General features: G+C 37.3%; 1 protein-coding gene across 2 annotated transcripts in view; it reads left to right on the top strand.

Moving 5' to 3' along the window:
* plxdc2b (plexin domain containing 2b) overlaps positions 1–14,389 on the top strand; it is a 189,345-nt gene that overhangs the window by 51,538 nt on the left and 123,418 nt on the right. The gene's annotated exons all lie outside the window — the stretch shown is intronic.

Below are 14,389 nucleotides of genomic sequence, written 5' to 3'. Positions count from 1 at the left end.
TTTGTACGACAGAAAACTCAGCTTTGGGTAGAGCGAGAAATTTTGTTCTAATTAAAAATGTTTCAAAGAGATGCATTATTTAATACTACCTTACTAAGCTCCAGAAACTCTTTGATTTTTTTGGTACTTATTTTTTTCTGATCTTTATCATCAAACCCAGCTTTACAAATAAAAGAGATCTTCAGAAGATTTTTTTTTCTTTTTCTTTACCATTAAAGTTAAAAAGAACACTGTGCTCAAGCTGTCATTCGTAATAAGTTCAGTTGCATTTTTATTTTCTGCACTTGCAGCATGTGCTTAGTGTTGACCAGTCAAAACTGGGTGAACCACAGATTATATGACAGAAAGCCACCATGGTGGAAGGACAGGGTGTTGAATCCCATAGTGGTTAGAGTCATGGTTTAAGACCACGTGGTTTGTTTTTTCTCTTCTCCAGCTCCAGTACATGAAGCCAGGGCACCCTATAAATGTACTGAGATTTGAACTGCACTTGGTATCACATTTATTTTGAAATATAGACTTTACTCTTGATGTTCTAATGCTCTATTCAGAATTATCAACACACACTTGTTTACAATGTGCGAATTAGAAATTGAAATGCATATAAACCATAGTTAAATAAATGCCAATGCCTTCAGTCTGGGTTTCATAGTAGCATCTTTATGATTTTACCATTTAGCAGAATGTTAAGAAGGTCAGAAAGCTTTAAAACAACCTCCTTTAAGTATCAATTTGCCTGCTGTCATATGGTGTTATTGAAAATATTCTTGCAACATGTCCTTGGCTTGACATTGGCTGTTAATCTCCAGCCAGGACTACCTTGGACTGTGTGGCCAAACCCCAAAAATATGTCTATAATTAAGAAGTACTGCTGTGTCCTCGTGCCATGCTATGATTATGCCTTTAAAATGCTTTGTACAAGTGACCTGGCATCAAATATGTTTGCAAATACTTTTAACATTGTGTAGATCTGTGAATAGCTTTCCGCTTCCTAAGGAATACAGGTGAAGGCCAGTTTACCAGTACCTGAAGAGCATTTCCAAATGCAGTTGAACCCAATTTGCAGTCACTGTACGGAGAGATTTTTTTATTTAAATGTATGGGATAACATTCTGCCTGGCAAAACCGAATAAAGTCAGCTTTGATATGAAAAAAAAATGTAAAACTATACAAGCTTTTTTAAACTGAACGTTTTGAGTAACACTTTTTCAATGGAAAGACGCACCTGGTGTAAGGTAGGTTCAGCTGTTATTTTTTCCTGTGAGAAGCCTGTGATTCTGAAAAAATCCTTCTGCATCACTATTAGTTTAATATCACAGCTCGCTGACATGGATAGGAGAATGATTCTTGCAGTTGTGCAATGAATACATTCGTCTATGTAGAAAATAATACTTCAATTCTGTAAATGAACCGCTCTCTTGACTTGTTCTGACTGAACCACCATCCGAGCAGTTGGATTCAAATGTTTTACTGCTGTTTATTGCCAGAGGGCTTTAATTGTGTCTGTTTCCGAGAACAGATGGTAGCACACTTGATCTGCTTGAATCTGGCAGAGTTTGTGCAGTATAAGAGAACTCGATATACTTTTAAACTCCATTGGAGAGGCCATGGTCAGTCTGAGAAGATAGAAAGGTGTTGCTATTGTAATTAAATGTGGTCTTCAATATGGAAACTGTCATCTCCTTGATTTCCCATGGGTTAATTATCAGCTAAGCAGACATGATAGAACAGATATGGTCTTATTTACAGGGGATGGCTTTTAAATCACAGCAGACATGTTTTGTTTGAATAGGGTTAATTATTTTTCAAGTGTATCCAAAACCAAATCACAAGACTGACAGTTCAGTATTGTTTAGTAGTGACTTGTTATTTTAGTGTTCAATACTTGTTTTACAGAGACCCGGCAAAATCTTTCTCAAGTTGAATTAATTTCCAAATGCAAACACTGAGAATTTGATTTGACTGTGGTGGTATGATTAGAGGGTACCAAGCAGGAATATATTTGAAAAGATTTGAAAAGCACAAATTACACCTTGTCACTGAGATCACATACAAGACATATTCAGAATACAGTGTTTCCATGCAAGTGGAAGGTTAATAATCCACTATTATTTGGAGTTAAACTTGTTCCCACTCACTTGCTGTAAACAGAGTGCATTCATGCCCAAGTAAACTGAAACTCCCCAGCTGCCTGTGCCCTACCCAGTCCTGTCAGGATGTGGCCGTTTATTGGGCTTCGGGGAGCTTTAAGAGTCGCCAAATGGCACAGCCTGCAAACTGGGCAGGTTTAAACAGCAGAGTTGCTACAGAAGGTGGTAGCACTTCAGTTAGAAATATTTCAACAAGTTTTTCTACATTCTGTGGTGATTATGTGGAGCTGGCAAGTAGACACTTTTGTGGTATCACTCAATTCTCCTGATATATACCTAACTATTGATTAGTTGATTGATCAAGACTTTGGTGATGCCGTTATCCAATGCGACTAGCAAAGGTAAAAGAAAACCACACCACACATCATTTGTGAGACCAAAACGATTAAAGGAGGAGTCAGGAGATGGAGCAAAGGAAGAGTATAAAATGAGGAAGAAGAGGAGGGACAGTGTAGTTCGAGCAGGGAAAGCAAGGCTCATTGTAAAAGAAACCATGAACAACATTAATCGGTTCTGGTTTACTTACACCATTAGCTTTGGAGAATCCAGTGATTAGTGCAATACAATTAGTTATAGTTAAAGTTTGGTGTTTACACTTGTGCCATACTGAAGCTGATTAATGCAGCGGTGCCGTGAAATGGGTAAAATACCTGCCGTTCAGAGCGGGATGGAAGGCAATTCTTGTGAATCAGGTTCAGATTGCAGGGTTTTTCAACTGTAGTGTAAACTGGTGGTGTGGTCAAAGGGCATACGTGGGCATAACGTAATTTGTTTTCAAAACCTTCTGCATGTGAATTCGTAAAAAAGAAAAGGTTTCATCACAGTAAAGCTGCTTTAAGTAACAGACTGTCAAACCGTTTTTTGGGATGGAAGAATGTGAAGTTATCCTTTCTTTTTTAGCTGTACCTGAAGAATCGCTTCTGCGTAGAGCAGAATTAAAAGAGCAGTAGTTTTGTATTAATGTATTCAAGTTCCAGATATTTAACCTATATTGATCATATTCTCCTTAAGAGCAGTGTGGGTGCCAGTGATATGTTATATCAATTCCATAATGTGTTAATCAGTGCAAATATGTATTATTCATTCAGTGTTAGAGATAGAGCTATTGGGGGTGGGGTACATATATTTTTTAGATGTACTGGTCCAGGATGTCACCTTTAGATACATGGGAGTCCACACTCTATTCTGGTTTGACCTCGGACCTGGGTACACCCTGGGTGATGCACTTTAAATTCATATAATTCTTGCTAATAGCCCAGCACACATCAATAGGAGGAAGTAAAGGTCAATTGCTGTGAACCTTAGATTAAGGTATTGCAGATTTTAATACTTTTAATGTTAATAGATGATGTTGGCTGGGGTATTGATGATAGTGGCCCAAGATCCTCAGAATGCCATTTCTCACTACAGCACGTGTTTTTCCATAGATCCACAACTCTCTGTTTAAAGAAGTGCCCTGTGTGCATCTCTTTTTCTCTTTATTTCTGTGTTTACATTAAAGACATGTCTTGAATGGACTTCTTCATGTCTTCTTTTGAATAACACTAGTCAAATCTCTTTAAAGTGCTCTTTGTCTCCGTTTTCACAGAATTATTTTAATATGTGTATCTTGGTGACATATCTGTCAGTCATGGTGTTGTTACTGTTGCTTTTTCTCTGGTCTCTGTCTGTGTTTCTCTTGGGCATGTTTAACAGGTGCGCAACTGCAGTTGCTTTAGTCCTCAGGAATGTGGAGGGAAAAAAAATCACAAAGTTGTGCTGTGGAACAAGGAGCCATTCAGCAACCCAGCACATGTCTTCCACCATCCTGACAATTTTAAAGGTTGCCCAGCGATGGTAATTTTCACAAACAGGAAAGCAATTAGTCTAAATAATGTTCAATGAGTTTTTAGAATTATGTAATTATTTGTTTGCCTATCTGCTTCAGTTATATAAATATCATGCTGACGTCTTCTCAGTCAAACGATATAGGCTATTTCATTATGCCAGACTTCTTTATACACTGTCAGTGTAAAAGTACACATTTATCAGAGACAAGCTGTCAGTTTCAGAGATTCATGTTCAACCCCAGGCCCTGTGGACTGCAGCCAAGTGCTTTAATTGTTCAGATGCTCAAGACTGTAGGCAATCATGCATAATTTAGAGTTGTCGTTCTTGGATGTACATTTGTGATACGGCTGTGATTTTACATAAGGGTGCTGGGCGCTGCATTCGTCCTGAATTCACCTGCAACTCTTCCAAGCGGATAGATTAATGCAATTCGGAGAAACGTGTCATAGATAGTATCTTTTAGAATTCATAGTTCTGCTTTTTAACTACGTTTGAACACTTTTTCAAGGGTTTATGTGAGGGAGGAGATCCCAAAGGAAGCAGAAAACAATTTTAGATGCAAAGTAACTCTACATGTGTACAAAAACTAGGGTGAAGGCTATTAGTTACAATTTGTAAGGCTGAACATCAAGCGTAGCACCATGTGAGCACAGTTCGCAGTGTATGATGTTTAAGGGTTGACACTGCAGCCAAGTTTTAACGCTGCGTTTCATTCCTCTCTCGGCAGAAAGCGCTTCTATTTCCTTTCAATACAGTGATGCACTGCTGGGAGCCTGGCAGGGGAGCTATTCAAGATTTTTTTTGTAGATTAATTAAGATTAATAAATCAAGTCAGCCTTAAAATCTCCTGCATGTGATCCTGTGACAATTGACCTTTCACATTATGATGAGACTGTTCTCTAAGAAGGGTGGAGAGAAAAAGCTGAAACTCAAGATTTTAATGGGAAGATAATTGTCGTTCATTGCGACTCCTTGATTTGTTTCATTGATAGTTTTGTGTTTTTGATTTAAATGTATTTAAATTGCATCTCCCATTCAATGTTCTGTGTAATTGGCTTTGGAGTGTCTAAAAAGGCATCATAGTCAGAAAGTGCTTTAGTACTGGGATGCTGTATCTCACATGCTGTGCCCTGCTATGCTGTCTGCTGTCAGACGCCTTTTCAGATGCTTTAATTCCTGGATTATTATGTTGACATTATAAACAGACCCCACCCACACAAATGTATTAATAGTTGCTTTTTTATTTTATTTTGCAAGTTTTGAAATACAAATTCTCTCATTACTAAAGTGAAGTACAGGTAGAGTCTAGCCTGTTAAAAATACATATACATACAATAGATCCAAGCTCCTAACAATCTTCAGAGGATTGGAGAAATGTAACCAAATGTGGAAATCCTGAACATTTAGATCTGCAAAGAGAAAACAGGTGCTAAATTGTATCTGGACCCATGTGTAAGTAATTATGCCTTATTGCTGTCTTGATCAGACGAGTATTAGTTGAACTGCTGATGACTAATTAAGCAGACAAAAGAGGCTGCAGCTGCATTTGTTTAAGAAAGCAAATAAATACACTTTACTAGTAGTTTCCCTTCCCTACAGTTCTCTCTCTTCCTTCTGAACCAGACACCTGTAACACTATATTGTGTGGTCATGTTGTATTTAAGTTGGAGCAACTGGCTGGTTAAATTTTGCAGAGGTGGCGTGCATATATTTGATCTCCAATTTGGGCTTTGAAGGCCAGTACAGCTGTAGAAACTATTAACTTTATTACAGATGAGAAATGCAAACAACTTATTTTTTCAAAAGCGCTCAGATCTGTTGCAGCTTACTTCCTTTTTTTTTTAAATGCAAAATATTTTACATGCCGTGATCTTGGTTGATGATTTACTTGATTTGTTGATTTGAATGTATAACCTTAGAAGAGACTGAACATCCATCCATCCATCCATCCATCCATTTTCGAAACCACTTATCCTGGTGAGGGTCGCGGAGACTGAACATGCAGAGAGATTATTGTATATTCCAGCCATTTTGTTGAAGCTTGATTACATTTTCCTGGTGTGAAACAAAGTGCACCTAAAGTATACAATATTTACTTCCTCCTGTGCACTGTGGCCCTTCAGTACAGAGAGATAGTGTTGTTGTTTTTTTGCTGTGCAACAAACTTAGGTCTCTTGGCAGTGAGCACAAGGACATTGATGAAAGAGGTAGAAATTGAGACTTGGAAAAAGAACTACATGACAAAAGGATAATGAAGGGACTCAAAGGCAGCATCTAAAGTCAGCAGGCAGTTTCTCTCTCTTTCTAGTAGGTGTAACAGCATTCCTGGTACAGAGTGAGGCAGAGCCTGGCCAGGAATACGTATCAGTCCCAGGATTCATTCTAAGGAAGAGGAGGGAGAAAAGGAGGGGGGGAACAAAAGCAAAACATCAGTATGCGTCTAGACTCAATCTGCAGATGCAAAGAGCGCAAGTGTTGTACTGTGAGATTTTAAACTGTAAAATAAACAGTTGCATTCCAATAGCATGTTGTTTTCATTTTAAAGTCAAGGCGTACAAAACAAACTTGTAACACTGACGTAAAGTAGGAGAGTTCCTGGGAAGAGTAAGTGGTGTCAGGACAGATATATGGCAAATTCAATGCATTGCAAACAAATGCTTATCAAATACAGTTTATACAAATGTCTTGGTCATGTGACTAGAAGTGATATGGCCATTCAGGTAGTGTGGGGGACTAAAAATGGTGGTGAACACAATGTTCCCATAGTCAAAACTTTAGCATTTGTCAGTTATTTAGATGTGTACTTAAGGTTTACCTTCAAATAATGTGAAAGGCCAGCCTTCTCTGGGAATGTGTAAGTCTCTCAAACTTAAATATGCACAGGCAGTGCTGAGAACTCCAGCCGGACTACATTGTCTGCGAACGTAACTAATGAACTTCAGTTTGTGCAGACAGAGCAAGTGCCTGGATACAGGAATTGCTGCAGCCATCTAAGAACAACAGCACTGAGATCTGCATAGCAATTAGAGAGAGGCTAAAATTGTACGTGTATGAAATAGCCTCCCGCTCAGACTTCCTAATGAGGTGGGGATGGTGGTGGGAAGCGTGTTTTCTGATAGGTAGACACATTTCATTGTAAGCATTTGCTGTGCTGAATGTGTGCCCCAAAACGTGCCTCTCTGAAATCCATAACTTATATATTTTTAAGATGAGATGGAAGACCTGACTTCAATGAGCATAGTTACTTATCTTTTTTCCTTTTAGTTTTAAGTGGCTTTGGTATGTATTTTTTTATACATTGTGCACTTTGAACTATTTTACGGCTTTGATATTGTGTTCAGAGATTTCTACCTTCTCTCTTTACTCACACTCGGATTTCATTTCTCATCTCTGGTACATCACGCTCTTTATTTAACAACTGAAGAGGAAACAGACTTAATTTAAGCCTGGTCATTCCATTCCCATGAAATAAAGTGTAACTACATTCAGGAGGCATTCGATTTGCAAAATGAAAATGAAATATCATGATTGTGCAGTGTTGCAGCCTACTTTGCCGCAATCAGTGCAACCCTACAATGTCTTTAACCTTTAAGAAATGAACTGCTTCTCAAGGAAGCAATGAAAATGTACGCCATCTGATTATACCAGCTAGACAGATGCTCTTTTCACCTAAGGGACTAAATCGGTGCTTGTTGGCAATGGATTTATCCTGAGAAAATATAATTCAATCTGAGAATCCTTCTGATGGTCACTAGCATTCCAGCTCAGTTGTTGCTGTGGTTGCAAATGTTTAGTCCTTGAGAATATGAAGGCCAATACTCAATAAGTTAACACATTTCTGTAATGTTTTTTAATACCTCAAATATATTGCATCTGTGATAAAAAAAAAAAAAAACTTTTGCATGATATCGCCTAATACTTTATAGGAATATGAATTAGATTTTGTGTGATTTAACATAATTTGTTGCAAAATAGGGATTTGTTTCTCAAAATATTATAAAAAGTGGTTCTGCTCCATAACACTTTTCTTTACTAGATTTAACCTCTATAACCTATACATTGCATTTTTCTCACTGTGAGGAGACTTTCCCTTAATAGTTCAGAAAAAATGTTCTGCTCTGAAAACACTTGCATGTAATTAGAACATATAATGTTGAATCACATTGAATTATCATTAGGTTTATAGGTTTTCTAGTGTCACTGTCAGATGATTGTCAACCGCTGTACTTGACATTGCCAGTGGAGTAGAGCTGACCTCCAAATCCCTGAACAATTTATAGTGAGTAGGATAAAACCATTATCAGAAATCAGCTATGTTAATAATTTAGTCATACATGCAAGCTATACTGTGGAAATATAGGCTAATACTTGAGTGTAAATATTTTCCTCAATAAGATAACTTACTTGTATTCTAACTTATTACATGAACCATCACTAGACTAATGTAGTACAGCTTTTTTAATTACGCTGTTATTTAATATGTTATTGGCTAATGAACAAATGTGTATATTTTGATAATTATCGTTATTGAATTTACAGAGGATTTTGTTTAAACAAAATGGAGAAGTTTTGTCCTGTTCTGCAATATATTGAGCACTAGCCTATAAATTGTGCATTTCTTATAGTAATATTAGAATGTTTAAACATTGTCAGGTTATACAAAAAATGTCGCAGTTTTTCACAATCTGATAACCCTACTAAAACATTCTGTGCTTTAATAAAGACAAATAAACACATCTGGTGTAGCACAAGGGGCTAATAGCCTACATTTTATGGGAATGGCAACTGAGTCTTCATCTGGTAAATGTGTGTTGTGGGTCTTTTCTCTCTGTGTGAAGTACCAGGTGCTAGAGTACTGTCTTTGTGAACAAATGCCACAATCTAAAACACCACTTAGGGCTTGATGCATAGCTTCACATTGGCCTATAGTTTACTGTTGGCTATGGACCAGCTTTTCTTTATTTATTCATTTTCTACTGAAGTCTGTTTGTAAGCTTACTACTCTAGTCACTAGACTAGACTAAAGCACAAAAATCATGTATATCAGACCTGTGTAAGGATGAGGGTAGGGATAACTGTGGATTCTCACTTTCAGCTGAATGATAATGTATTGGCTTTTGATATATCCGGGAATTAACTCAACAAGGTCAATCACTGTCATTTAAAATTAACAGTATTTAATTCAATGCATTCTTGCTTTGTGTGGGCTGTATTTAATTCAGTGAGTACAAATCAGGGATGTAAGCATCGGCAGCACTGAATGCTGCATGGACAACTTCCGTCTGTTTATGAGGCATCTGAATAGGCTCTGTATGGGTTTAATTGGATCTGTGTAACATTAACTTTCTTTGCAAGGCCGTTAGACTTCCACTTCCTTAAATGTTTGGTTTGTTTGTTTGTCTCCCAGCTTCTTCCCAACTAATATAAGTGCTGGTGGCTATGAAAATGAAATAAAATAGCTGCTTTTAAAACATAGTAAAATGCCAATAAAATGCAACACACTGCTTTAGTCCTAATTGTACAGATTTAGTGTTATAGGTATTGTTCAGTCTGTTCATATTAGGGGTGATATGTATCAGTAGCATCCTTGAGAACTGGATCTCTGGTCTAAGAAGAATAGATGGGTTAAAAACTGGGTTTCTAGAGATTTCCTTCTATAAAAATGTATTGCAACCCTAGCTGGCTTTTAACAGTCGACTTAACAGCATTTCTTAAAAAAAAATATAGGGGGGAACAATTGATCAGTTTGTGTGTTTAATTTCTTTCTGTCCGCATTTGGCATAAAAACATTTAAATATATGTGTGGCGAAGGCGTTTTGTTGTACTGGAGAAATGGGCATCCCATAGATTACCTTGCTTTGATATTAAGGGTAGGAATTGGACCTTGTAATTGGATTCCTTTTTCCTTTGTCTCTATAAGTGGTTTCTTAGTGCCTTGCCATATTGAAAAAGTCTCATATTATTGGTCACTCATGCTTATCAACAAATCTTAATAGCACAAGTTTTTGCAGTCTGTGGTAAGCTTTTAATTTTTCATTTCTCACCATTTATAGTTTGAGACCTCAATCCATATCTGATAGTATTAGTGAAGCATGCAAAGTGGTCTCATTAGCTATGACAAATGTTTACATTTTTCCTGTAAACATACCTTAAATATGACCCTTTTGGTCAATAGTGTGGATATTTCCAAATGACCTCACAGAAAATGTCATATTGTCTTGAAAAAGTGATGCTAGAGATATACATATGAGAGAAAATTGTGAGCACAACCAAAATGTCAGATCCCTGTGAAATATCCTGCCCAACACATGGCTCTTCAAAATTTGACCTTTGACCTCCAGCAAACAACTAGGATCTGACTGATGCAGAAGTTTGATATTCACTACAAGTGACATGGAAATGTTTTGTGAAAGAGGACAGTCTACTTGTGTTTTGGTGTACTCCTTTTAACATGACAGAGCTCTTTATAGATATTGTGGGGTTTTATTTTCTCCTAGTCATTTACAGACTGCTTCTGAGGAACAGGTACAAAAACAATTGTTTTATTTTTATGATTTAAATGTGAGTTAAAAGTGGTTCTAACCGTACAAACACTTTCCAGCATGATTGTGTGCCGTTTAAATTCTCTGGCAAATATTATGCACGTATTAGTTGTTTCCCAAGTCTAAGAGAGCTCTTTGCGAGAACTGTGGAGTTCATTAGATGGTGAATCATAAATATAGACTGTCAACATGAAAACAATATTCTTAATTCAGCATATTCAGTGCTGCTGTGCCGAAACTCTCTTCACCAGAGGTTTCTGCATGGGGGGAATCTGTGTATTTGCCAAGTTGATTGATATCTCGTGCAAACTTGGCACAGTTAGAAATAGTCATCACAGCAGTACAGTTTAAAGTTAAACCTGTGCATAGTTGTATGGATGTGATGATTAAAAATGTGGATCTGTCAACATCAGATTTTATTTACCTTTATGTGTACTTGGGGTCTGGTTGCCACAGATATGCCCTACATATTATTGCTCTTGCTGGCACCCTGCACAGTGTTTTTAATAACCATTAAACAACACATATGCCCATACAACTGTGATTTACACACGTGAGGTATATCCTACCTAGGGAAAGCATTATGTACGGACATTGTTACATACATAGTTGGATAGTTGGCGTGGAAGCTGTTTTCAATTATCTCTTGTTTATTGACTTCCATGGACATCAGATAAATATCCATATTTAGTACTTCAAAGTGATTGATAGCTTACAAAGCAATATGATTAGACAGAAAATAGAGGAGCATCTTAACGAAAACCATATTCTTGGTGATAGTCAACATGGGTTTAGAAGAGGCAGATCATGTCTTACTAATTTATTCGATTTTTTGAACATGCAACTGCAGCTGTAGATCATGTGAAAGCATATGATATGATATACTTAGATTTCCAAAAAGCTTTTTATAAGGTTCCACACCAAAGACTGATCCTCAAATTGGAAGCTATAGGCATTCAGGGTAATGTAAGTAGATGGATTATGAACTGGTTGATGTACAGGAAACAGAGGGTGTCGATTAGAGGAGTCGCTTCTAACTGGAGTGAGGTTGTTAGTGGAGTTCCACAGGGATCAGTACTAGGGCCTTTGCTTTTTCTAATCTATATTAATGATCTGGACTCTGGGATAGTTAGCAAACTTGTCAAATGTACAGATGATACTGAAATAGGTAGCTCAGCAGATACACTCTCGGCAGCACAGGTTATTCAAAGGGACTTAGATAATATTCAGTTGTGGGCCGACACCTGGCAGATGAAATATATTGTATAAAGTGTAGAATTGAGAACAAGGGCAGTGATGTTCAGACTGTACAATGCACTAGTTAGAGCTCATCTGGAATATTGTGTACAGTTCTGGGCTCCACACTTCAAGAAAGATATCGCTGCTCTAGAGGCAGTTCAGAGGAGAACAACCAGACTTATTCCAGGTCTGAAGGGAATGTCCTACTGAGAGACTGAGGGACCTGAACCTTCTCACCCTGGAACAGAGGAGACTATGTGGGGACTTGATTCAAGTCTTCAAAATCATGAAAGGCATCGACCACATCAAACCAGAGGAGCTTTTCCAGATCAGCAGGGACACACGCACCCGGGGACACAAATGGAAATTGGGCTTCAAGACATTCAAGACTGAAAACAGGAGACACTTCTTTATACAGAGAGGCGTCACAATCTGGAACAAACTCTCCAGCGATGTGGTTGAAGCTGAAAATTTGGGGACATTTAAAAATAGACTGGATAGTATCCTTGGATCACTTAGTTATTAATGCACACCAAACGAGCACGATGGGTCAAATGGCCTCCTCTCGTTGGTAAACTTTATTATGTTCTTATGATTTTATCTGAAAACTTGCATCTGTCACTTACATTACAGCACTGTCAGACCATTTTTGCATCTGGACTACAATGTAAATGATCACTTGTTTCTGTAGGGACATCGTAGCTTGAGTAACAAAGTGTTTTGAATGATGTTGTCCGCAAGATATCGTATTTTTAAGTAGTTCAAAGTACATTTTGTAATCTTGATATTGTGTTGGAAAATGCTTTGGATGAAACAAAATGCTTGATTTGGACTTTTATCATTTAAAGATCTTTGTAATATTGTAAGTGTTTTTATATCCACTACTTATCTTGGTTGTCCTTTAAGTTTCTAATAGCAGTGTACGTCAGGAGTCAGTGAGTGAGAGACTAGTTTCATGGGGAGGGTGATGCTGCATGGACTCTTTGCATAGACTAGTACTAGAAGCAAGAGAATTTAAGACTGGAGACATTTTTTCATTTTGAATCATGTAAAATTGAGCTTCAGAACATAAAAAGCAAACAAATACCACACAGTTCTAATATTAAATAGGAAACAGAGTGGTTATCATTAATATGTTTTAGTCGACCATTTACCACGTTTTCATATACAAAGGGGAGAATGCATGAGGGTTTTAACAATGTGATAATTTCTAACTCTGTGTTTTGTCATGTCTATAATGCTTGTGACCCAATTCTTGGAGGTTAAAAAAAACATAGGCCAGTACTTGAAAAATCTGAATTTGAAAAGGGCATTATTTAACCGAACAATCTAAATAATTTACGATATTATGATTTCCCATCATCGACCAAATGCTCTCTCACGATGTCAGAAGTTTATGGATGAGTAGGCCTGACAAGCTCATGAAGCTTTGCTTTACAAGTTGATTGCTGATTAATTCTCAATATGCTTTAGCCCCGAAGCAGGTGTCATTTTCAGTATAGTAATGAAAGTGTCTGGAGGAAATGATGAATTATGGGACAGCCCAACTGTGGAAGGCTGAAAAATCCTTCATTTTGCTGATCGACCATTTAAAATTGTAAAATAAATCGTTCCTTTTAATTTATTTATATATGTATGAAAATAACATCTTTGGCCTTGTGATTTCATTTAACTTTTCATGTATAAAGCTTTTTTTTTTTCTCCTCCCGTGACACAGTCTGCTTAACTAAGTCTTTGTTTAGTTACTTCTCACGTTTATCCTCCTTGTGGAAGCAGTTCTTTATCTGCATTAGTATGTTAAGTGCTCCACAATGCTACAGTTCTCACTTGGTGGAGAATTATGGCCTAATGCAAAGTTCAATGACCACATTTGCTTCAGCGATTCGGCAAGCACACATGAAAGGGTGCGAGATGCATGCCGCCGCAACCTATTTAAACCAGGACAAGAAAATGTATGAACATAACATTTCCTATCTCCAATTTCCTTCTGTTTTTAATGTATTTGATGGCCCTCCTCTTTACAGTTTAACACGGCATACGATTTTCCATTTTCCATTAGTTAGCATTATATATTCCTCTGAGCCGCTAACCACACATAGCTCTTTAGATCAACAAATGCATACAAACTCTTCAGTTTGTGTAGCTGCCTGTGTGGCACAAAGAGCTGAAGCCCTTACCTGCTCCAACCTGCTTGCAAAGCTTTTCCCAAGCACGCTCAGTAGACTGACACTCGAAACCTTTTTGTCTAGTCTGCAGGCACACTTATTCTCTCTCTCTATAAAATCAACAGCAAGGTTCAGGGCAATGTGTTTGAACTTGGTTGTGTAACATGCTTTCAAAACAAGCTGCTTCATAAATTATAGTTATTTATGATGAGCCCAAACTGTTTATATTGTTATATAATTTTATTTTAGAATGAGCACTGTTCCATTTGATACAAAAGTAAGCTCTTTATTTAGTGAATGCAATAGGCATGTTAATTGTTACACTGATATAACCATGTCAATTTAGAATATGAGAGGACTCATATTTCCACATTTAATTGCCTGTGTTTATTATAGGTACGTGATGTGGAAGACAGAAAAATAATAATCTTTTTACACTTTTCAGATATGACAGGTCAATGCT

This window comes from Amia ocellicauda, chromosome 2 (genome assembly GCF_036373705.1).
Source record: "Amia ocellicauda isolate fAmiCal2 chromosome 2, fAmiCal2.hap1, whole genome shotgun sequence".
Taxonomy (NCBI): domain Eukaryota; kingdom Metazoa; phylum Chordata; class Actinopteri; order Amiiformes; family Amiidae; genus Amia; species Amia ocellicauda.
Note: the sequence above shows the minus strand (reverse complement) of the source record. Positions and strands in the feature narration are given on the sequence as shown.